Genomic DNA, 27,517 nt, shown 5'->3' with positions numbered 1-27,517 from the left:
AAACAAACAAACAAACAAATGCATGGACAAATGGAAGTGGGTGGAGAACCCAGAAATAAAGCTGCACAACTACCGACTCTCAAGTAACATGCATGAGGAAAGGACTCCCTTTTCAATAAGCGGTTCTGGGATAACTTGTTAGTTATAAGCGGAAGAATGACACTGAACTCCTACCTTTCAGCATATACAACGATGAATGCAAGATGAATTAAAGACTTAAATGTAAAACCTAAAACTAGAAAAATCTAAGGGAAAAAAAATAACTTAGGAAATATACTCTGGACACCAGCTGTCACAAAGAATTTATGACTAAGTATCCAAAAGCAATTTCAACAAAACAAAAATTGAAGCATGGGACCTAATTAAACAAAATAGCTTCTTCACTGCAAAATAAACTATCGACAGAGAAAACAGATGACCTAAAAAATGGGAGAAAATATTCACAAACTGTGTATCCAATAAGGTCTAATATCCAGATTCTATAAGGAACATAAACAATTGAACAAGCAACAAACAAGTAACCCCATTAAAAAGTGGGCAAAGGACATGCACAGACACTTCTGAAAAGAAGAAATACATACAGCCAACAAATATATTCAAAAATACTCAAATCCCTAATCATTAGAGAAATGCAAAACAAAACCACAATGATATACCTTGTCAACCCAGTCAGAATGAGTATTACTAAAAAGTCAAAAAATAACAGATATTGACAAGGTTGTGAAGAAAAGCAAATGCTTATATACTGTTGGTGGGAAAGTAAATTATTTTAGCCCCTGTGGAGGGCAAATTGGAAATAGAGATGTCTCAAAGAACTTAGAATGGAACTTCCATTTACACTAGCAACACCATTACTAGGTATAACCAAAGGAAAATAAAGTGTTTTACCAAAAAGGCACATGCACTTGTATGTTTATCACACTACTGTTCCCAACAGCAAAAACATGGAATCAAACTAGCTTCCCATCAAGGGTGGATTAAAGAAAATGTTGTACATATACATCATGGAAAACTATGCAGACATAAGAAAGAACAAAACCATGTCCTTTGCAAGCAAACATGGATGCAGCTGGAAGCCATTATCCCAAACAAATAAATGCAGGAAGCAAATAAATGCAGAAAAAACAACTACTATATGTTCTCACTTATAAGTGGAAGCTAAACATTTGAGTATACTTGGACATTAAGATAAGAACAATATCCACTGAGAACTACTGAGGTCGGCGAGGTGAGAGCTGAAAAACTACTTATCAGGTACTATGTTCACTGCCTGGATAACAGGATCACTCATACCCCAAACCTTAGCAACATGCAATTTACCCATGTAACAAACCTGCCCATGTACCCTCAAACCTAAAATAAAATTTTAAGAAGAAAAGAAATTAAAAAAATACAAGTAGTTGAAGGACAAATTTGTATTGTTCATGACTGACTACAGAATATAAAGATGCTGTGGTTCCCAGATAAATTGCAAATGGTGGCCAATACTAAGATCTTTGGTGATATTGCCAAGAAGATATGCCCACCTCTAGCTATGGAAATATATCTATAGACAGGATTTTGACCTTGCAAAAATTTTGAGTCACATACTAACCTTGGAACCTTGAGCCATATCTAAATGCTCAATGCTGCCAATTCTTACATCTTTCCAGAAAGATTGCTTCTCTGGTATTTTCATGAATATTAGAATAAAAAGACTGGTTTCTATTATTATAAATATTGGATGAAATTAGTTGAATAATATATTAACATTTTGTATGAACATGTATATAACATAAAAATGTCATATATAATATAAAATACATTACAAATGCTATATCCATTTCAATACATGCATATGTATTCTTACATATTTGCCTGTGCATATGTAAAATATACTTTAATATATGAGCTCAGATATGTGTGCGCTCATATGTACAACTTAATGTGAATATTCATTTAGACACAAGAAGAACAAAACTTAAGAGATCCATGAAATTTTAAACAGATCATTATAGCATTAGAATAAGCACATTATAATCATTATATCTAAGGACAATTCTGGGGATCATTAAAATATATTTCTACTCAATGAAAAATGATTTTAAGTATCTGTTTCAAACCCTCATTTGCATTTATTTAAAATACTATGTTGTTTATTAATCTTCAGATCCACAAATATTCATATAATAGTGAACTCCAAGGAAAGCCAAAAAAAAACAAAAAATGTAAAACAAACAAAATTAAATAAGAACACTTTACTTCAATCTTCTACTCACTATCACACTTTGTCTTGGCAGGCCAGTTTTTCTTAACAGTAGAAAAAAATTGTCTTATCTAGAGCTAATATTTCTACAAAGACAAGAAGTTCAAGGTGAATTTGGTCTGTTAGACTAGGAAAAGGAAGAGTGGTGACACTTTAAGCTAATAATGACTAAAATGGAAAACTTTGACCAGCTCAATTTTGTAGAATCAAAGAAACGTAAGATACTTCTTATTTGTCTGTAAGCAAAGCTTGACAAAATGGTTCCATTTAAATGAACATAAATTTTATTTATAGTGCATGCCACAAAAAAGACGATTCTGTGGATGCTCCCTGGAACTAGGTTGCTTGCTTTTAATTTCACATTTTCTCCTTCCAGAATTTCTAGAAATATAATTTCCATTGAGGACCAACATAATGATATTTAGAATTTGACTGGACAGACGTGAATCTCAAGTGAAAAATATCTTATTTTTATCTGCTATTTGACTCAGTGCTTTTATTAAACTCTAATTACAAAATCTAGTTATATAATATTTTTTAAGTTCTTACTAATTACTATTTCACTATAAACAATGGGATGCCATTCCATATCTACATTGGCATAAGCTTATTAAGTTTGCAGATCATTTATGCTAATACTGTTAATAAGAAGTCAAACTAAAATCCTGCCAGATGTCCTAGAATTCAATTCTTAAAAATAGTGACTATTGTTTTTTCCATGCCAGTGTGTGTTTATATCCTCCCTTGGATTCATATTGGTGGATATTAATCTCTTTAATGTCTTATGAACAAGCGTAAGGTAAAAACTCAAAGCTATTTAATTCTAATTTGTTATAAAACAAGAGTCATTCATTGAATTAACTATTGGATATTCCATTACATGTTTATGTGGATACATAACATATCAATGTACGGAAATGCTAACATCTTATTTACATGGCTTTTTATTGTCACTCTATACCATCAAATCTAAGCTTAATCTATTATGCCTTCTTTTTTTAAATGTGGCATGCCTATCCGTATGTTTCTATAATTTTGCTCATGATTCTCCCTCTGCATGAACATTTTAAATCTCCTTCTTTGATAATTAAAACTATTTATATTTCAAAGCCCTGTACAAATATGACCTACATGAAGCCTTTGAAATTCTACTAGTATGGATTTGATCTAGACTGTATGTTTATAGCAGACTACATTTGTTTATATACCTGTTATAATTCTGTTTACACTTCAGGTTATCTACAAAGAATACAAGTTATGAGTTAGCTTTAGAGGTAAAATTACATAAAAGTTCCTATAAATGGAATACACGAATGTAATATAGCTTTTTTTTCTGTTGTCTTTTTTTTGTTATATTTTTTTACATCACATGAGCACTGGTTTTTTTGTTGTTGTTGTTGCAGCTTATTTTCATAAATGCAGACTAAACTAGGTTCTAATGTGAGAGAAAAGGGCAAATAAACATTTATGGTCTGAGATATGTTGATTCTACCAAACATCATACTTATATTGGGTACATATTTCAGGCACTTTCATGTACATTTCTTCTTTAATACTTATAAATGAATTAAACTTTGTGGTATCTAGTTTCCTGATACAGATAAAGGGGTACATGGTGTTAAAAATCTTACCAGAGTCACTCAAATGATAAATGGCAAAAGATTCACGTAACTCTTGTTACATCACAACTGGAGAATGAAAAAGTAGTAACAACAGAGCTGTAGAGTTTTTGCCATTGCTTGACTATTGTGTATATTATATCATGCTCTTCTGGATGAAAGTTGAAGGTTGCTTGTGTTTTTTGTTTGTTTGTTTTTACCTTATCTCAAAGTAAGGATTTGCTTAGAAAAACAATAAGAAGTGTTGGACTTATTCTGGTAACACTCTTTCCACGCACATATATATTTAAATAACTCTGTTAAAAGTATGTCCCAAAAATATATATCTATAACTTCTTGCCTGAATTTCTTGGAATGAACATCATTTGATATAGGCCTAATATGACAGTATTTAAGTAGTCAATGCACATACTGCTATTACAATATGTCCTGTTATAAAATCTTTTGAATAAAAGACTTACACACTGTGGTTATTTACTGTCTGTTTACTGTCCAACTGGAAATCAATTAATTATTTTAAAGTGAGGTTGGTTTAAATATCACTATAAGGAATAATTATCATACATATCTATTTAAAAGAATTACAAATGTAATTCAAAATAAATTATGTATATACAGGTAACAGTGAACATATTTTTAAATAATAAATTATTACTCTCTTGTTATTCTCAATGACATCGTGTTACAAAGTAGAAGCACACTTGTGTTTACTATTGCCTCTGATTATTTAGGTACAGTTGAGCTAAAGATAACAGTATAGAAGTTAGAATTAGTTATAAATTGCATAGTCAGTTGCATGTTATCATGGGATAAATTCACAACAAAATTTAAGTGCCTATTCTTCATGTGAGTTCAGTGATAGGTGAATTTTGACTTGAGCATCAATCTCTGAGTGCACAAACCATGGAAAACGATTCATATGATGGCATGAATGTTCTTTTCATCACCAACCGGGAAACTACAAAACATATCTCTATTTTTCAGCTTTGTTAAACATGTCTTTAAAAACTGGGTTTAGTTTTAAAACCAATTTTTAGGTCATAATCACTTTTCTCTGAAAATGAGATTTAACATCAGTTTGGTCTAAATTTTTAGCCTCATGAAACAGTTAAGTCATCACAATTCTTTCCATTAAGTGGAAAATTAGTTTATCTATTGATGGGGCAAGCTGGTGAAAAGTAGGACTTTTATAACTGCAAATTGCACTCTCAACACAAAATAGCTTGAAAGTAGATAAACCTCTCTAGGGAACTCAAAATCCTTCATTAAATTCAGGTTTTGGGGCAGGAGGTGACTCAATGATCAAAGACATATAACAAGATTTAAAATTTTCATTTTAAAAGTTGAAAGAAATCACAGAGCTAGTGGAGTTTCCTAATATCCTGAAACTTTGTAACGCTGAATATTTGGGTAAAGCACCCTTCAAAAGATTTATCTTTGAGTCCATACAAATATAGCAGCCAAAGTAGTAACGTTTCTAAACAGGCCTGGAACCAACTCACTCACACAATGAGAATTACAGGTATATGGACTTCAAGTGTAGAATCTAAGCATGTTTCTGTAATGAATTAAATGATTTTGATTGGTCATTCTGTGATTGATGACCATTGGGTGTCTAACTGAGGAAAGCTTTTTTTTGCTGCATAGTCATAAATATACATACATGAAGCAAAAATTATAGTTGTTTTTCAACATTGCAATATACGTGAAATCACTTTATTTAATACAGCCATTGGGATCCAATTAGCTTATACCTCCCAAATACTAGATTTCATTTTGTTGTATTACTCCCTGAAACTCTCATCTTTTTGGTTCACTTTTTATAGTAAAGTTTACTACAGATATTAACCTCTCTTTGCATGTAAATTTTAAAGGGGGATTTGGCAAAATCTGATGGCTTTGCTGGGCTCCTTTTTTTCCCCCTAACTGCAGCAGAACAGGGATTCAAAAATGTAACTACTATTGCTAAATGTCACCCAATTTCAGAGGATCTCTGAACATTTGGCAGCTGACATGAAATTCATATTGGTCCTGGGAGATTTAAAATAAAAGAAGCAAATTAGATGCAAAAGCTAAAAGGAAAGTATTTATATTTCCATATTTTGGTAAGGAAAGAGCAGATGGCTTGTGGAACACTCTGGAAATGTTAAAAAGTTGCACTGTTTAATAGTTTAACAAGAATACAAAGTAAAGGAGGTAACAATGTGAGAACTGATCTCTAATAAAGAAGTTCATTAAACCAATGGTATTGCCTAACTCTTCATAATAATCGGGTACTGAGTATACAACGGACAAAATAAAAGTGTGCATCATGTTTTCTTCCTTCAGTGAGTACCTGGGAAACTGCTGATTCCACAGCTACCCTGACCTACCCATACACTTTTTTTCACTTTCTATATATTCCTTAAAATAGCCTATAGACACATCACTTAGCTTGTGCTTTTTAAATTTATAGAGGCTTGTTGACAGCAGAAAATTTTGACCTGCAAAAACTGGATGAAGAAAAAGGATGAGAAATTATGTCAATATGTTTATTCCTTAGAGACAATTACAAAAATGTGTACGTAGCACTTAATATCCATCTTGCACTGAACCAATATGAGAATTGCATAAACCTTAATAAAAAGCATTGTCCATTTTGCCGCAATAATCAACAGGTTTTAATTTTTTTTACATTTGAGAAAGGAGATTTTAAAAATTTAAAACTAAGCAGAAGATTTATAGAAATCATGTAAATGTGCTTTATATCTAATTTTGTAGTATATTTATTCTTTTTTGTTGTTTAGTCTCAATTAATAATGTATCTTTGAGAATACTGATGTAAAAACTATTCATTTTTCTTATAGGTGTGCTAATAATTGATTGTAATAATGCATATTGAATAGTGGGAAAGCAGCATGACTCATCTGGTATATGCATAGTGGTTTCAACCAAGTGACAGCTTACAAAACTAAATCTATTGAATAATGGTCTTTCGTATCTCCTGTAACAGTTTTTATAAAGTAACTTTGCCTCCTAGTTAAGCTTCAAACTAGACGTTTATAACATCTTAGTCTTACCTTCACCTTAAATAGACATGAACTGCACTAAAAAAATAAAATATTGGAGCAATAATAACTGATAGTAAATATTAATGGCATGATGGCAGATACTTAGCACCATCATGACTTTAATAAAACTTGCATAGGGCACAATAGAAAGTATGGAGGTAAACTGTGCTGCAAATCTGAAAAAAAAATGTAATTATTTCCACTGGAAAAACATTATCTCTGAGAGCTTTGCTAGCAGTATTGCCACAGTGACAACTCTGTGAGTCTGGATTGAGATCTTGTGGATCTGAATCCCGGCTCTGCCACTCTTCTGCCATTGGAACGTGTGCAAAGTACTTGACCCATTTATACCTCATTTCTCCCTATCTGAAATGTGGAAAATAACAGTATCTACCTCATAGGATTGTTACAAGGATTAAATGAGTTAGTGTTGGTGAAATGATTATAACAAAGCATGGAATATGTTAAACATTATGTAAGTGTTAGTAAAGAAGCACGTATTAAATATGGATTTTTTCCCCATATAACAGCAAAACTGTGTGTCTACTTTGAATAGGGGGGTAAGTAAATAAAGTCAATTTTATATTGCTATTTGACTTGATACAATATTGAAGCTAGAATATTTGAGATAAGAAGGCATGCTCATTTTCTGAATCATCTTTTAGACAGAAGTACAAAGCAATGCAATTGCTATTCAGTTATAACACACTATATAAGGCAATATGGCATGTTATAATACAGTAAATTTCACGTAGGCAGTGTACAAGTTATAATTATATTTAAAATATATTTTCTGACAATAATCTTATTTTTAATTATATATATTTCTCAAGTAAAATATGTTGAGTTGAAAAGTGTTTACGTAGTTCAATGTCTAAAACGAGCTAATTAATACATACATTACCTCACATATGTATCATTTTTTGTTGTGACAACACATAAAATCTACTCTTTTAGTAATTTTCAGGAATATAATGCATTGTTATTAACTATGGTCACCATATTATACAATAGATCTTTTAAATTTATTTTTCCTATCTAACTGAATTTTTGTATGTTCTGGGCAACATCTTTCTATGTTCCCATTTCACAGTGAATAGTATTCCCTGGTATATATACCACATTTTCTTCATCCACTCATCCATTAATCCACACTTAGGTTGATCTCATATATTGGTTATTGTGAATAATGTGCAATGAACGTAGGAATGCAGACATCCCTTTGACATACTGATTTCAATTCCTTGCGATATATATCCAGAAATGGGATCACTGGATTATATTGTAGCTGCATTTTTAGTGTTTTTTTTTTTTTTTTGGAAGCCACCACATCATTTTCCGTAATGCTGGTACTGTTATATTCTCGCCAATAATATCCTACGGTTCCTTTTTTCTCCACATCCTATCTAACACTTAGCTTTCATCTTTTTTTTAATAATAATATCAAATATAATAGGTTTGAGGCAGTATTTTGTCATGGTTATAATTTGCATTTATCTGATAATTAGGGATTTTGAGCATTTTATTTTATGTATCTGTTGGTCATTCATATGTCTTCTTTTGAGAGCTGTTTACTCACATTTTTGCCCATTTTATAATCAAGTATCTCATTTTCTTGTTATTGAATTCCTTATTTCATTAACTGCTTGTATCTAAAAACTAGATATATGGTTTTCAAACATTTTACCACAATGTGTTAGGCCATCTCTTCACTCTTGATTGGCTTTTTTGGCTGTGTAGAAGCTTTTTAATTAAATTTAGTACATTTGTTCATTTTTACTTTTGTTGCCTGTGTTTTTAGGTTCGCATCCAAAAACTTATTGCCCAGACCAATGTCATAGAGTTTTTCTTCTATGCTTTCTTCTTGTCATTTTATGATTTCAGGTCTCCCATTTAAGTATTAAATCTATTTTGATATTTTTTGCATATGGTGTGAGATAAGTCTTGTTTCATTCTCCTGCATGTGAATATCCAGTTGTCCCAGCATCATTCACTGAAGAGACTGTCCTTTTCTCATGGTGTGTTCTCATCCCTTTTGTGAAAAATCAATTGACCATAAATGTGTAGCATTTTTTGTTGTTAAACTTATTCTTACTTTTTCTGATAGCTTCGGAAATAGAATTGGTTTTTAATTTTTTAGAAGGTTTTTAGTGTATAGTAACACTAATTTTTCAGTTTCATTTTGTATCCTGTACTTTCAGTGAGTTTGTTATTTTCAACAGTGTTTTAGCATTTTTAGTGATTTCTTTGTATAAGATAATGTCTCCTGCAAACGGGGGCAATTCAACGTATTCATTTCCAACTTGGATGCTTTTTTTTTTTTCCTCTTGCCTAATTGCTCTGGCTTGGATTTCCAGGACTATTTTGAAAAGTGGAGAGAGTGGGCATACTTTTCTTGTTTTAGAACTTAGAGAAAATGATTTCAACTTTTCCCTAAGTATGGTGTTAACTGTGGCTTGTTGTATACGGACTTTTTTGTATGGAGATACAGTCCTTCCATACCTAGCTTTTGAATGTTTTTATCATGAAATATAATTTTGTTTTATACAATGAATCTGAGGTTCACAAAAGTGAATGATTTGCATAAAGCCATATAGCTGGTTGTAATTGCAATACTTGGACTCAACCTTTCTATTTGTAACTCCTAATTCAGTCAGAGACAATGCCATGTAATAGCTGTGAGATCTAGAAGAAAGTAATTGTTTTTAGTGCCTCGGGTTTTTCTTTTTTAATCTTTAAAATGGGGGTACACATATCTATGTTGCAGTGTTATTGAAATCACAACATTTAGAATGTATAAAACACTTGATACATCCAAGGTATAAAAAATGACAGCAATATTTTACTTAATATATATTAGCTCGCAACTACGGTACAGACGACAGAATAAGTTTATGAAGTGGGATGGGTGACAGATGGCATACAGTCTTTTTAGAAAATCTCAGTCAAAGCTAACATTTATTATGTTATTATGATAGACCAGTTACTATTCTAAGTACTATAGACTTACTGCTTCATTTATTTTGACAGTAAACAAAAATAGATAGGTACTATGATTATATAAATATTATATGTGAGAAAACTATATGAGCTATGAAATGGTTAAATAATTTGCCAATGATTTCATAGCTTGTAGCAAGTCGAGGGACAAATCAATCCACAGACTGCTTCTAGACAGGAAACTGCTGAGCACTACATACGCTATGCTCTCTCAGCAGACACTGGGAAAGTAATGCACAAATACCTACCCTCTGTAATCAATTCAATGTTTCCAGATTAAGACTTTCACTGACTTATCCACTATAAACTATTTGTTAGGGAGGTGAAACACTATCATCTTTGTATTCTCACTCTCCCCTTCAATTGGTTTAATATCAATTTTGCCAGCTAATAAATTAAACTTTCAGAAAAGACTTGATTCAGAACTTTGATATTGCAAAAATTAACTGTTTCTTCTCAGTTTGCTCTTGTATCTCTTTAGATGTACCATCATCTGAGGGAGCTTGTGCTGTTTTTTTTTGGAATTAAACAAACATTATTAAAATACAGTCTGTAAATCTGCCAAACTCATGATAAGAGAAAACATGAAATTTTGTATATCTAGTACTTCAGACTATTTTCTCCTCACTGATGTATCTCCTTGTACTGTTAGGCCCAATTAGATCCCCTTCTTCTGTCATTCTCACTCTATTTGTCCATAAAGACTTCTCTTCCTTTGTGCTGTATAATAATGACAGTCTCTTAAACATTTTATGCTTTCTTTTTACTTATTTATACCACAGCATGGTGCCATTGGTCATTTTCAAGTAAACTTTCTCCAATACTATTGTAGAATTGGTAATGAATTTGTATAATTAACCTGAAACCTGCAGTGTAAAAATGTATGTTCTGATGAGAATTTGGAAGCATGCTGGTTAGATACCACCAATAATTTCAGCTAATTTTAGTAGCCTGTCTTAGGTGGATCCCACTTTAAATTTCTTTTCATGATGGACTAAACAACTATTAAATGCACATGGAAAATGAAAATTGGGCACTACCCATGATATTTTATAGCATGGTCACCAAGGGAATAATCATTTTCAGGAGACATAAGATTTTTAAAGTTTTTAACAGCATAACATTTCTTGGCATGTGAGTATCTAAGTTCCTTTGTCCTTTGGTACTTTTTTTTTTTTTTTTGAAATATTATAGTGTTTTCTCACTTACAGATGTAAAACAAAGCATGATTCAGCTCCTTCTGCCTTAGATATTCATCTTTACTGAAGCGTTTTTTAAAGGTTGAAGAGATTTTTCATTGCAAGTACAATAATAGAAATAGAGCGACATGAAGCAAAATTTTGCTGTTCGAGAAATGGAGTCTTGATGATGCAGTACGTGAGACAGAAAGAAGCAGCCACAGTTTATCATAGTATTCTAGAAACCAAATGAACATAGACATCTAGATGTGATTTCATGACCTTACCTGTTCGGATTGCTTAACTCAAATCATCAAAGACCTAAAATTATAAAGTAATTAATTTGCTGTAAAAATTATGTTATTTTAGCAAAAAGATTTGAGACTGTCAGCAGAAACTCCCCTCAATGAGTTACATGAAAACATACACACGCAGACATACACACATGCACACACACACAGACATACACACATGCACGCACACACACATATTAAGGAACACACCTGCCATTGAGCTTTAAAAACAACTTCACATTAGGTAAAAGAGCTAAAATACAATCAGGGCAAATACGTTTTCAGGACGATAAAAGTTCATGAGTCCACTAATTTTGATTTGACTATATTTACAGTCTCTGTTTCTGCTACCTACATGTTTTCCATCATTTTCCAGGGTATTTCTCTTTAAAGAGTGAGTAAAGTTGCAGTTGTGGGTATTTTAAAGAACAGGAGTCTTTGGTAGTTAAGTTTTTGACTTAACCTCCCATACAACTTTATATACTGTTATCCAACCAGAATCTTAGCAGGGAAAAACAGAAAAGGTTCAACTTTTCTTTTCACTAATAGCATTATTTCAGAGAGTTGATTTACAAAATCATTTCTCACCTGTAATTTATCACTTACAAATTTCTTCCAATTGTGAGATTTATTTGACTTACTGAACCATAATAATTACAATTTTTAATGAAATTACAGTAATTTCTGTGACTTGCATTCAGAACTACCACAAAATTAGTTTTTATTACTACCTGGTTTTTATCTCTTCACTAAAGCTTTTATTCACTAAGTTAAATCGGTAGACCATAAGAAGTCTCCCAGGTTCCTCTGTCTTGAAAAAGCTGTAATGGGTTTGGACAGGGACTTTAGTACTGGATCAAAGACAAGAGATATTTTAATACTTATGTTTAGCAAAGAAATGGGCCAAATTATAGCAGAAGGTTTGTGTGGCTTACCAGTCCATACCAGGGTATGAGCCTAGAGGACAGCCTAGAATTAGTGAATTCCATGCCTGTGGTAACTAGCAGTCAAACCATAAAATTACACAGTAAGAAATAAAAATTCAAATTAAGAAGGTGACTATGTTCCACAGAAACAATCATACAGCATAGCTTCCAAATGCTCAGAGTAAAATAGGATGTACTAACCTAGTACTCTCAAAGAAAGAAAAACTCTATTATAACAGCCTGAATGCATTTTGTTTCCTTTCCAAATTTAACAGGCATTTTAAAATGTTCAGTTCTCATCCTGTTTAATTTTTCTTTAAATGTATTTTTAGAAAATAACCTCTAGCTACAACAAAACTATAGTGGCAAAGATTTTATTTCATTAAAATTTTAACAGGACTAAATGACGGTAACAGCCTTCTTAGGTGCATTTCTGGTTTCTACAGAAGGGAATTAACAAGCTGTTGTTTATATCCTTGGTGGGGAAAAAAAAAAAAAAAAAAAANAAAAAAAAAAAAAAAAAAAACCTCAAACACTGCTTCTTTTCAAGCAGGTGTTTCAGCATATTAAAAGTAGAATTACATCTAATAGCCATATCCCAATACAACTTTTATTGTTAGATAGTGCTAAGGATAATAATGTTAGGCAAAGACAGCTGCTAAGCTTTATTTTTTAATTATTTTTAAATGTTAACCCACTTTTGGTTAAATCACTGTAATTGCATTTGTTGCCTGTGACATACACAGATAAATACAAGTTGATTCAGGTGTTTTCCAGAAGTGCTGCCCTGCTGCTGTCCACTGGAATCCTCCATGACTGTGTATAAAAATAAAGAAGAACCAGGCACAGTGGCTCACACCTGTAACACCAGCACTTTGGGAGGCTGAGGCAGGTGGCAGGTGGATCATTTCAGGTCAGGAGTTCGAGATCAGCCTGGCCAACATGGCAAAGCCCCGTCTCTACTAAAAACACAAAAATTAGCCAGGTGCGGTGGCAGGCGCCTATAATCCCAGCTACTCAGGAGGCTGAGGCTGGAGAATCACTTGAATCCAGGAGGTGGGGGTTACAGTGAGCCAAGATTGCACCAATGCACTCCAGCCTAGCAAGAGTGAGACCCTGTCTCGGAAAAAAAAAAGTAGCATATATTCTTCAGGTCTGTGTATCATCAGGTTGCTGTATTTCATCAACCTCTTAATTCTCTGTGCTGTTTCTCTCTGTGTCAATATATAAAACTCTTGTTTTGTATATTTATCAATCTTGATAAATTTAAAATTTTTTAAATTCTAAAACAGTAAACATTTTAAAAAGTAATTTTTTTAAATGTGGGTACAAATTCTATTTTTTTATTCTCTGTTTATCAATATTTCTCTCTAAATATTGTTTTGGCCACATTGATAAAGTGTTAAGATGTCAACTTTTATTTTATTCTGGTTCAAACATTTTCAAAATTCCATGTTTATTTCTTATTTCAATTTATTGGAAATAAATTGTATGAGTTCCAATAAGTTGGGCAATTTTCTAATTACTTTTTTGCTAGAGATTTCTTTTTAATATAAATAATAGTCTTTACTTCTTATAGTACTTACAGGTTTGCAGAAAAATTGAGCAGAAATCATAGAGCAACCATATAATTCCTTACTGACTCCAATGTACTTTCCCTATTATTAACACCTTGCATTAGTTTACACATTTTTTGAATTTATAAGCTGATATCAATAAATTATTATTGACTGAGATTTACTTTCTGTATTTTCAATTCACTGGATTTTGCAAAGATTTTTCTTATTCTGTGGCTTATCTTTTTATTATTTTAATAGTGTCTTTCCCAGAAAAGTTTTTAATATTATTTATGAATCCCATTTACAAATTTTGTATGCTTTGTGCTTTGGTGTTGTATTTTAAAAATCATCACCAAACACAAGATCATCCAGTTTCTCCTCTGTGTTTTTTGGATAAGACATAGTTTATAGTATCATATTTTACATTTGGGCCTATTATCCATTTTGACGTAATTTTCATAAAAGGTATAAGGTCCTGTTCTATATTTATTTTTTAAATGTGAATGTCCAGTTGTTCCGGCAACATCTAATGAAAAGACTCTCCCTTCCTCACTGAATTTTCTGTGATCCATTGTGAAAAGATTAGTTGACAACATTTGTGTTCATCTACTGGGCTGTCCATCCTGTTTTATTGATCCATTTGTCTATTCTTTCACCAATACCACACTGTTTTGATTACTGGAGCTTTATAGTAAGCTTTAAAGTTAGTGTCAGTCCTCTAACTTTGTCCTTCTCCTTTAATATTGCATTGGCTATCCTGAGTCTTTGGAATCTTAAAATATTTGTTATGCACATGAACTATTTCACACTCAAAAACACTGATTTGTCTATTATTCCATGTTTCACTTCTTTCATTTATTCATACTGTACTAGCTATGAAGATTTTTTAATACTTCTTATGCCTTGAGACTTCCCAGAATCTTCTACCTAGACAGTGGATGTGGGATAACAAAACAAAACAAAACAAAACCAAAAAAAAGCCTCCCTCAATCCAACAAGTCCTTTTAGTTACTATGATTGTTTGATATTTTATTCTTTAATAGTCAAGGTTCTCAACAAAGAAGTTTATACAGCCTTTCCCCACCCCTCCCCCCCAGTTTATTTTCTCTCCTTCAGACTGCTCATCAGACATCACTTATTTTTCATTGTTGTTAGTATGTCTATGTCACTTTTCCATCTAGAGATCAATTCTATGTGTTTGTTTCCTTGAATCTGGGCTGGCCTTAGAAACCAATAAAATGCACTGGAAGGGATATTTTGCCATTTTCAAGGTTAATTTACAGAAAACTTGCAGCCTCTGCATAGGCCACATGGAAAATTTCTGTCATATTTAAAGTCAGGCCACCTGAGTCCTCCATGCTGTGTAAAGCCAAGCTACCTGGAAAGGCGCTGAAGAATGAGATGTTATGCCAAGACACAAACAAAGGCTAGAGGGTGAAGTAAGCCATTGGAAGAAAATTATCCAGCAACAGCTGCCTCTACATGAATAAGAAGAAGTAATGCCTAGTGGAGCCTTCCTCACAGCTTGACTCGAAAACTATTGAACAATTTTCTTAAGTGTTCCAGGTGATTTATTTAATGACCTTTGCTGAAGCTGATTTATAGCAAATCTGATTTACAGCAAATCTGATTTACATATAAATCTGGACTTACCTCTCTTCAATACTAACCTTAGGTGGAAAACAAATAAACAAACCTATGCTAGGTTAGCTTGGCATGCTATCCTAGCATAGGAATAGCTGGTTAAGGTCACCTGGAAATTCTCTGAAGTCAGGAAGCACCCCACAGTTTTATATAAATATATTTTATATATATTTTATATATATTTATATATATATAAAGATATATATATATATATAATATAAAACTGTGGGGTGCTTCTTATTTATAACTGTTACTATATACATATATAGTATATATATACATATATATGTGTATATATATATACATTATAGTATGTATATATATATATACACATATACATATATAGTTACTATATACATATATAGTATGTATACTATATATATACATATATAGTAACAGTTATAAATAAGATCTGGTTAGGAAAGTATGAGAAATTCAGGATAAAATATAAACAAATATTAATTCAAAAGAGTGGGTGCCTTAGTTCATTCTCACCCTGCTCTAAAGACATACCTGAAACTGGGTAATTCATAAAGAAAAGAGGTTTAATAAGCTCATGGTTCTGCAGCCTGTACAGGCTTCTGCTTCTGGGGAGACCTCAGGAAACTTCAAATCATGGCAGAAGGGGAAGAAAGCACAACTTTACATGGCCGGCAAGAAAGATAGCACAAAGTGGGAGGTGCTACATGCATTCAAACAACCAGGAGGATAGATCTCCTGAGAACTCTAACAGGAGAACAGCAAGGAGGAAGTTCATCCCCATGATTTAATCACCTTCCAGCAGGTCCCTACTCCGACACTGAAGATTACAATTTGTCATGAAATTTGGGTGGGGACGCAGAACCAAAACATATCAGTGAGTCAAAAGCCAGATACACACAAACCAGGAGGAACCTAATATAGTGGTAAAAATGTATATAAACACTCTGGGACCAAATAATCTTCAAGATTTGTGGGAGTATGTTTTAGGCTTCAATGACAATGAAATACATTTAACTAAGGCCACAGAGTTTCATAGATCAGTTTATTCTTGGAAAGACAACTGGCCAATATCCAAGAATGACTTGATTGAAGTGTACAGCTTGAGTAATTAAAAACACCTAGTTGAAATAAAATAATAGGACAGAGAGGGAAGACAGTTCCTGACATCTGCATTTGAGTTCTATGGACACGGTTTTTATTCTGGAATGTTATCAATCATTTTTAAAGATGCAAAGTACATAGTGAATACCCATGTTTTAGCAGAATGTCCTACATATATCTTTAAAATAAATAATTTAGGGTGTTAATTCACATATTTGTTATACAATATTTTTTAAAATTTAAAAAACCTTGTTTCAAATCTTGAGTACATTGACAATTTAGTTAAAATGTTTTCTCTACGGCTTAAAAATATTTTGAGATTCTTGTTTTATAGTAAAACACCTGGAACTATAAATTGTTAGTAAGTTATAAAATCTGCTTCTTTTATCACAGTTCCCTTCTCGCTAATTGTCTACCAAAGGCTGGTGGAAGCTTTGGGTAACTTTTCTGCAATTCAGCAGTTAAGGCAAGGTTTCCCACAGGTTAGTAGAATAAGGAGTCCCTTGCTTTCTACACCAAAATCCATATTGACAACTTGCCATAGGCCTGAGGGCTAAACCTAATTAGGAGAGCTTCATTTCCCAAAATAAATTAATTCAATTTAAACTTGGCTTAAAATGACAGAACTCTTACAGAACACGTAAAAAAAAAATCTTATTACAGCTCAGTTACTTTGATTATATAGTCTCGTCAGGTTTTCTTGTACTTAGGAAGTATCTGAGAATCGGTGGGGTCTGTTGAGACACTTTCATTATGATTTCCCTTTTTATGACACTCAATGCCCTTCATAGTCTGACCCTTACCTCAGTATCCCAGTTCATCTTCCACTTTACCACACATGACAAAAGTACACATATGCTTTGCGGTTGTCTATTTGTGTATATTTGTATACCTAATTACAAACTTCCTTCTCCATTTGAAATGCTTTATCCTGACTAGAATTTCTGGAAATCTGAAAATACTATGATTGTCACTTGAATCTCTGCTCTGAATGGATCTCTGCTTTGAAGTAAGTGTTGCTTCCTTCCCCTATATAGTTTGAAGTATATGTGCTTGAACATAATTTCTATCACAGCAATTATCTTACTTCAGTGCTAATGTTTTATGGTTGTCTGCCCAATAGAATTCAAGTTCCTAGAAGTTAAGAATATTATTATTTTCCCCTTTGAAATTGGATTAATAGTCCCATAGATCAATTTTTTGTATAAACATAGAAACTGACTCTTTTGTTCTTAAGACTTGAAATTTATATTTGTTTTATCTGAGTTTCTTCCTCAGGAAAGGACCCCCAAGTCTCTCAAAAAGTAACAAAGAACTGAAACTCACCAGATCATTTCAGCCAGACAGTGAAACACCAGGCCTATCATTCATCTTGATTGCTTCCTTAGGCCTCCAGAGTTCCTGTTTTCCTACACCTTGTTATATTTCTTCCCTACTATATAAACCCCTAATATTAGTTGGTAGGGAAAAGAATCTGAGACTGGGCTCCCATTTCCTCGGCTACAGCATCTGATTAATGCCTTCTTCCTTGGCAATACTTGTCATCTCAGTGGTTGGCTTTCTGTGTAGTGAACCGCAGGACCTAGACCAAACCTGGTGGTTTGGTAAGCCTTTGATTTCCAAACAGACTATTTATTCAATAAACATTCAATAAATATTGGCAGAATTAATACATAATAGGAAGCCAAAATCCTTTCAGAGTATTACAGAACAAGACAGGCACTAGGTGATGAAAACTTCACTAGGATAGTCACTGTCTCTCAATGTATATAGTGTCACCTTGAGGTGGGATAGACATCAAATCTAGTAGACAACTTTGTACTGAGTCCTAATTACAACTTGAATGATACCTATAGTAATGTAAAATTTTCAGATTAATTTAGTTTCAACATTCCTTACTAGATTCCCTTCCAAAAGTAAAGTGACAACAGTTGCCTAATCTATACAAGAGTGATTTTAGGCTATAGAAGTATTTTCTTCCACATATAACGTGGGTGTGGGAAATTTAGTGCCTTATATAAGTGGTCTCTCCAAAGTATGGCACACATTCTCCAATTTCATTCCACTGAGGAGTAGGAATAAAATATGTTTCTTCTATTCTAAATAAAATAGAAAGAATTAGAGCTTACAAGTATTTATATTACAGATTTACTTGTATATCCTCACATAGCCTCTATATAAGAAAACCTGATGTGCCTTAAGCATACTGCCTAGTACAGATTATGTGTTTGGCAAATTTTGTTTAGCTTAGTTGTTAAATATGCAATACAGTGTAGCTTTTATTATTGTCAAAATATAAAGTTTTTTTAATAATAGTAAATAACATTCTTAAAAGAGAACAGGCATAAAGCATTAATCTTATTCCATATGGTTTTTACTACCCATTTCATTCAAAACATTCACTCACAAATCATTTACTGAGAACTCATCATGAGTCAGATGCTCCTCTCACAGTGTATCAAGAAACAAAATCCCTAAGATCTTTCTTAAAGAAATTATATTCTAGCAAAAAGAGTTTCATCAATAAATATACATATTAGTAAATTACATGAAGCATAAGAAATGTAATAAAACTATGGGATATATGAAAATGAAGAGCAGAGTAGGAGCAATTACTGGGAATGAAGCTGATGGGGTGGAACGGGTTGCAATATAAAATCTGTGGGTGTTTTTGTGCTGCTTTGGTTGACAATATTTACTATATTCAAAATCACAATCATTACCTTGCTAAGTTTTTTCTAAAATATTAAAAGCTATCTTAATCAGAACTCAATTCTATACTTCCATATGTCTGTAGAGAATAAAATAACTGCTTTTATTATTAAATTTTTTGAGCTCCTTAAATGAGATATATGTTGGTTGAATTGATCAAATCAACTAACCCTTTTAAGTAGTATTGAAAACATCATATCCCACAATCAACTTTGTGAGGGAATAGACAAGCAGGGACAGGCTAAACTTTCTAACAACTTAATAATTACTTAACTTATAATGATACATCTGAATTTCCCATCAACTTAATAATTAACAATAATAAGCAGAAAGTAAGTTACTATTTAGTGAACAATCACGTCATGTAGAAATATTATACACTTTAAGTAATTTATCTCATTAATTCTTCAGAATTGCCATGTGGTAATTATAATCCTTTTACAATTGAGGAAATCAGGTTTCAAGGAAGTTAAGGAACTGTCTACAGTTACACTTAGACTAAGTAACATGGCTGAAACGTGAATCCAGCCTATCTGACCCTAAAGTTCATGACCTCTTCACTATACCTTCAAATATTCCTTACCTTCTACACTCTTCTTTTAATTCTAATAGCAACTGAAATAGGCCTAAGCAGAATGGAAGACTGATCTTGATACATCTGCACTATTCTCATTTTCACACTTTAGGTTCTTATGTAGGACAAAGATAAAAATTCAATTTTTCTTGAATTTTTGCAACAGTTGAGTCATTTTTATATGTGAAGAATACTATCCTAAAATAAGAAACAAGTGCCCATTTCTTTCATTACTCTTCTGTGGTGTCAAAGACTTGCTAATTAACTCTCTCTCCCAACTCCTGGGACATTTTACTCTGACTTAAGTCACAGTGACTCACACATGAAAGTCAGTGATTGAAATGGTGATGCCCAAAAAGGATAGTCAACGATGAAATATGATAATATTCTTTTTTTTCAAACAGTTGAACAATAGAATCTTATCTGCATTAATTTTCCAGTACTATTGTATTTAGAATGAATCACCTGTCAAGGCCTATATGTTAAAATTGGCTCTTTTACTGCAAGCTACTACATTCATTTATAATTAGTCTTACTAAATGTGGGGTAAACAGATCAAAAGTTATAGTATACCAGTAATCATACGCCTAGTTTGCAACAAAAACCAGTATAAATTGTTATTTATTCCAGGCATTGTATGTGTATGCATGCATTTGTACATACTCATTTTATTCTTAACACTCACACCAAAAGATTTTAGTGATGAAAGAATAGCAACAACAAGGATACTGATCTATATACCTAGAGATACTAGGTTACGTGGCTGAAAATCAGACCTAGGTTTTCTCACTATAAATGTATCATCTACTACGCTATCTTTCTGGAAGTAGTTTAAGCTTCTCAGCATTTAGTCAAAGTGCATATTTCTTCAATGTCCTTTTTTTCAATCAAAAATAACTTAGTATGGTTCCACTAGACATGTGGTTTTCAAAGTATGTTCAGCAGACTTCTAGGGATTTCAGAGAAACTTTCAGAGAACTGCCTTGTCAGAACAATTGTCATAATAACACTAAGACATTATTTGTCTTTCTCACTGTGCTATACCATTTGCATAATGGTACAAAAGCATTGTAGAAAAAATAATTGGTGCCTTAGACAGTAGCATCAAACTATATGATCATTGCATTCCTTACCTCTACAAGCTAACAGTAAAAATAATATCAATAACCAATAAATCAATAAAGAGCTAGCTAACTAAACAAGCAAAAGCAACATGTAAGTTGCATAAGCTATAAAGCAAGAAAAATGTATTAATTATATCAACTACTGACTCTTGAGCACTTCTTTTTTAACATTCTGTGTGAAAAATGGGAAGTGCATGTAAAGGAAGCACATCCGCTGCAAACCAGAGTACAATATTATTCCCCAATAAAGAACTTGTATGATTGTTTTGAGTTGTGGGATAAACTAGTTGTTTTTTACAAGCAATAACATTTTTATTTGAAATAATGACTAAGAGTCAAACCACAATTATTCCGATTTGGGTAATCAGCTGAAATGTTCTTGAAAACAAATGAAGTAAACTTGTCATTTCACACACACACACACACACACACACACACACTCTGATAGTATAATGACTAAAGATTAAATTACAGCTTCTGAGAAAAAGCAGTAATTTAAAACAATTATCTTTGTCATAATGAATTTGACAGCTTCCTAAGAAAGACATAGCACAAAAATTTCAGTTACCAGATTCTACATCTTACCTAATTTTTAAGAAACCACTACTGACAAACTTGTTGAATTTTGGTGTAGTATAAAAGTATAACAACCATCATGCTCTAAAAAAGGGCTATCTAAATATATATCTATTTTTTAACTACATATCTGTGTGTCTGGATATTTTTTTTATGTTGCAGGACTTTCCCTTAGTTCAGCTAAAGACGAGGTCCTTGTCTATCCCATGGCCTTGAAAATTTAGGCTTGCAGACACTTGGAGAGGGTGAGTAAAGCAGAGTTTTATTAGGTGAAAAAGAAGAAAACTGGGAAACCGGGACTTTTGCAAAGCCAGAGTCTCACCACTAGAGCACTTCCCTCCCCCAGCCTGAATCCCAGATTCCATAGGAGTAGAGAAAGGGCCAGGCTCTTTCCTGTTGCAAACGTGAATGTCCTGAGGTTCCAACTCAGTGGGCAGGCTGGCTGGAGTTTCTCCAGGGACCCCCTCCCATCTGGCAGTCTCACTGCCCACTCTAAAGAAGTATATCTAACTGTCTTTAGATTAAGGATAAGGACAAACACCCATATTAACTGCTTCCTGCTGATAGGGGGCACTGTTTTGGGGAAACTGCAGCCAGAGCTGCCTCAGAAGCCCAGCAGAAGGGGCCATCCTCAGAGGCTCTGATTGCATGACCTTAAGAAGTCTGATGGCCTGAAGGCAGAACAGACAAACCAGGTCATTAGAAAATATGTATCAAAATGAAACAAAGGGAGGACTAAGGACAGGTCAAAAATTCTGAGGCCTTTTACCAGTATGCAAAAGGAGAGGGAGGGCTAAATCCCAACAGGTTAAAAAACTTTATCCTTTTGCCACCGTTGGGCTTCTGGGGTCCCTTCTCCTGGGCCCAACCTAGTTTAAGGTTTGGGAAATTAACTCCTTCCACTTTGGAGGATGGATCTGAGGGGAGTGTCCTATAATACAGAGACATAATTACCTATCAGTGAAGAGAGGACAGAGAAGAAAGGGAAGAAAGAAGGTGGTTTTTTAAAAGAGTCCCCATGGGTTCTGGATGCATTCTGAAGGAGAGCAGGCTGAAAATGAATTACCAGCCATCTTTGTGGAAGTTTGTTTGACAAAGAATCTCAGATAAAACGTTTCAAACCTGAGCCTAACCATGGGTTTGTGTCCTCAAACATTTGTCAGTTAGTTGATACTCTCCCCAGAAAAACTTGGGAGCTCCCAGACCTGTTAGAAAGTGGCATGTGACACTCTTTACTGACCACAGGCCAGAGAGCCTGTACAGGGACTGCACAGAAAACGAATATGAGGCCAGTTCCCCACTAGGCTTTTATTGGCTCTGCAAGTCAAGATTGACTCCATAATGGGAAGTATACACTTCCAGTCAAAGCCTTGGTAAAATAATCACTTTCTCCAATTATGTCCTGTTGCAAAAGAAAAATGGATTCTTATTGCACTGATGCAAAGACCTATACTGCCGAAAGTTAAGAATACTCACAGATAGGTTCTAAATTCTGGAGGAACCAGGTAGCAAAAAACAAACATGCTCCAAATTTGGATTACAGGAGTATACCTTACTTAATTACTAAAGGCCATAAATGTTGAAAATAAGTTACTTTGATGCTAAAAAACAAGAATCAGCAATATTCCAAGCAAAGGTTAAAAAGATGCTTTCTGAGTTCAGTCCATTTAGTTTAAACAACTTTTACTTGATATTTGTGAGCATTTCAGCTTTTTATTAGTCCAATACATTTTCCTTCATTAAAATGTTACAATCTCCAAAGTTATCAGAAGTCTGTATTTGAGAGCACCTGTTAAAGTTTTATAGCTTATTATAAACCATGTTTTGAAAAGGATTAAAATAAGACAATAATTGTCTGTGAATAGCAGAATGTCCAGCATAGTTACAGTTAGAAACGGATTGACAAAGAAGTTTTGTTATCTCCATGGCTTACAATAACATAACATAAAAACCTTAATTATGACTGCTAGCATATACTCAAAGATTAGAACTTTAGAAATCCCACACAATTTTGGAACATATATCAACATTATTCACCAAGCTATAACCTAAAGAAGATTTAACATCATTTTGGCAATCCCATGCACCTACACATGTCAAATAATCCTGTTTACCTCTCTTTTCTGGACACTACAGGGGTCCTCTGAAGTTTTAGAAAAGCCAGATGCCAGGGAAGCCAATTTTGAAACTGAAGTTTGATTTTGAGAAGCCTTTTAAATATGCTTAAAGTACTTGATATTATGATATATAATTCCATATTATATTTTTCTTTTGCCAAAATTTTAAAGAGGCAAAAACCATTTATAAGATTTTATAAATTATGCCAACAGCAGGCAAGCATTTTAAGAATACCTTGTTGTGCTTTTATTTCAATGCTCAATTTACAGAAAAACCATAAAAAACTCTTTTTTGAATTTAGTCAATATGTTTACAAAGAGAACCTCTTCTTCAAGATTAATTTCCGCAATTCTTCCACCACTTCTTTGAATTTTCATTTTTTCCTGATTTTACTCAAAACCATCCTTTAATCCCAGGCAAAAGTTTATATTTCCATGCCTTCTTATAACCTTTTACTAAGAAACACATTTTATTGTTCTTAAAAATACTGCATTCAAATCCATTTCTCATAGGCTCAATTAACTCCTAACAATTTTTAACTTTAAGGTAAAACTTGGTAAGTTGCTTTCATTGTGCACTAACTGCAGCCAAGGTTTGCCTTCTTAGTTAAGAGTGTTAATTGTTTATGTCTTCAGGCCTTACTAGTTGTGAAGCCATCAAGGTAAAGAGTTCTCAAAAGCTAAAAAGTAGTTATAACCTTAAAACATTACCAAACCTCGGCTCTGACCTGGATAATTTAGCCCAATCATTTACATTTTAATGACACCTGCATTTTACCAATACTCTTTAAGGCCGTTTTATTCCTCAAAGATTAAAGTCAGGTGAACTGAAAGGTACCACAGCTTTTATCTTTCCTTTAAAAAAAAAAAAATACTTGATCCAAGCACTTTTCTTTAGGCCAAATTAATTAGAGCTCTTTTTACAGACATCACACACAGTACACACACAGGCAGAAGAAAAACCCAGTCGCTGGATGCGGCCCTATAAGAGAAAGGGCTAGGAGAACTTGCAGATATCAAACAGAAAGAAACCTACTCCCTAAAGCAGGATTGGTAAACAAAGTCTTGCCACCTCACCTGAGTTACAAGCCATGCCCCCAGGATGCAAAACAAGATGGAGGCTTAGAAGTTTGTTATAAACCATACAGACATGCAAAGCACAGCAGATTGGCCACTGCAAATCCTTCCCCCCGCCCCCACCCGCCTAAAAAGACCAGCTCCGCAAATCCTTTTCCACAATTACAGCTTTACAGAACATATAAACAGTGATAGTTGGGTGGCCAGGCCTAGTAAAGGGAAACCAAACTTTATAGGTTAAGTGCTGACAGGGTGGAGAAGACGGAAAAAAAAAAAAAAACAGTTTAAAAATGCCTAGGGAAAAACCTCTTATTCTTATGCAAGTGGTTCCTCCACCAGGGAGAAAATTTTACTTACCGTCTGATGGAGCTGAATCTCTTGGCCAAGGAAGGAGAAGGCTTTAGTGGTTCATAGCGAAAAGCACCAGCCAGCAGCCCAGGTGCCTTGGGGCATGTGCCCAAGCCCCGCAGGGAGTGGTGGGTGGAGGGGAGCTGCGCTCACCAGTTGGTCTTGAAAAAGGAAGCAAAAGGCCATGAAAAGGCCCGGGAGTGATGGGGGCTGCATACATGGTTTCCCCCACCCTCGGAAGTCCGGAGATGAACAGGCTTAGCAACAGCGAGAGGTTCTGAGTTCCCATTTCACTGACAGCTTCTCGAGAGAGCCCCGTGTGGGGCACCAAAAATGTTGCAGAACTTTCCCTTATTTCAGCTAAAGACAGGGTCCTTGTCCATCCATGGCCATGAAAAGTTAGGCTCGCAGATGGTTGGAAAGGGTGAATAAAGCAGGGTTTTATTGGATGAAAAAGAAGAAAAGGGGGAAACAGGGATTCTCACCTGAGTCCCTCCACTACAGGCTTCTAGCTGCAGCTTGAATCCCAGGTTTCACAGAGGAAGAGGAGGGGCCAGGCTACTCCCTGACGCAATTGCGGTAAACTTCCCAATGCCCCACCTCAGTGGGCAGGCTGGTTGAAGTTTCTCCAGGGACCCCCTCCAACCTTTCTGTCTCATTCATATATGCAACTAATGCGGCATGATTCAATGGATTAAAAGTGGAAGTACTTGTAAGAATTTATCTGTCTTTAATGAACAAGATATTAAAGTGTTTTCCATAAACATAAATTGTAGTCACTCTTTTTGTTAATTTTTTTGGAAGCTATATGAACAAATATATTGTGTATGTTAACATGAAATATGTTTTTATTTTTAAAACATTGACTAGACATTGTTAAACTTTCTAAGCTTTAATTTTCTATATGGTAAACATCAATAGATGCAACCCACAAAAACAAAGTCTGCAGGCCCTCAATTTACTTTAAGAGTAAAATGCAGTCCTGAGGCCAAAGGTTTAAATGCCTTGCACTAGACATGAGATACTTTAGGGATGGTCTTTTTCTTTCCTTTTTCAATTTGATACATGTATCATAATTTTTGCAAAAGTTAACAAATACTCAGTAGAAAAACAAATACAGTTTTCCCACAGTATTGGCATGGGATTGTTTCCAGGACTTCCTGCAGATGCCAAAATGTGAAGCTGCTCAAGTCAATGATATAAAGTAGCACAGTATTTGCATATAACCTGCAAACATCCTCCTGTATACAGTTCTATAAACTATGTCCAGATTACTGTAATACCTAATACAATGCCTACACATCATTTCATTTGTGTGAATTCAATTCAGTACCTGATGAGGGCAAATTCAAGTTTTGCTTTTGGGAACTTTACAGAATTTTTTTCCCAAATATTTTTTATCTGCAGTTGGTTGAATCCACTGAAGTGAAACACACACATATAGAGACCAACTATATTATAACTTTAAAAAATGTGTTTCTAATGACATATTGTTTTTCTGCCTAGAGCTAATTGATCCATTTCTTGAATTCGTGTGGCTTCTTGGCAAAGTTGAGTGTCTGCTGACGTATTCAAAATATAGTAAATATGGGCTGGGCTGGGTGGCTCACGTCTGTAATCCTGGCACCTTGGGAGCCCAAGGCAGGAGTTTAAGATCAGCCTAGCTAACATGATGAAACACCCTCTCTAGTAAAAATACAAAAATTATCTGGGCTTAGTGCCTGTACTTCCAGCTACTCACGAGGCTGAGGCAGGAAAATCACTTGAACCCGGAGGCCAAGATCATGCCACTGCACTCCAGGACGGGCAACAAAGCAAGTCTCCATCTAATAATAAAAAAAAAAGGTATATATAAATACAAATCTAAATCTAATGGAGAAAAATATATGAATGTGTGTGTCCCATGTGTGCAGGCATAGGTAAATGTGTTAGCAGATGGAGTTAATAACAATAACAGTTAATAAGAACAATGAATATTATCCTACATTAAAGTTTTATCTAATACCTCAAGAGGAGATTTATCCCTAACTCTGTAGTGTTCATAATACTTCATATAGAAGAAATGCTAAAAGTTTTTTTTTTTCTTTTTTTAATTTTATCTTAAGTTTTGGGATACATGTGCAGGACGTACAGGTTTGTTACATAGCTAGACATATTCCAAGGTGGTTTACTGCACCTATCAACCCATCATCTAGATTTTAAGCCTGCATGCATTAAATATTTGTCCTGATATTCTCCCTTCCCTTGTCCCCTATCACTTGACAGGTCCCAGTCTGTAATGTTCCCCTCCCTGTGTCCATGTGTTCTCATTGTTCAACTCCCACTTAGGAGTGAGAACATGCGATATTTTGTTTTCTGTTTCTGTGTTAGTTTGCTGAGAATGATGGCTTCC

This window comes from Cebus imitator, unplaced genomic scaffold (genome assembly GCF_001604975.1).
Source record: "Cebus imitator isolate Cc_AM_T3 unplaced genomic scaffold, Cebus_imitator-1.0 Scaffold182, whole genome shotgun sequence".
Taxonomy (NCBI): domain Eukaryota; kingdom Metazoa; phylum Chordata; class Mammalia; order Primates; family Cebidae; genus Cebus; species Cebus imitator.
Note: the sequence above shows the minus strand (reverse complement) of the source record.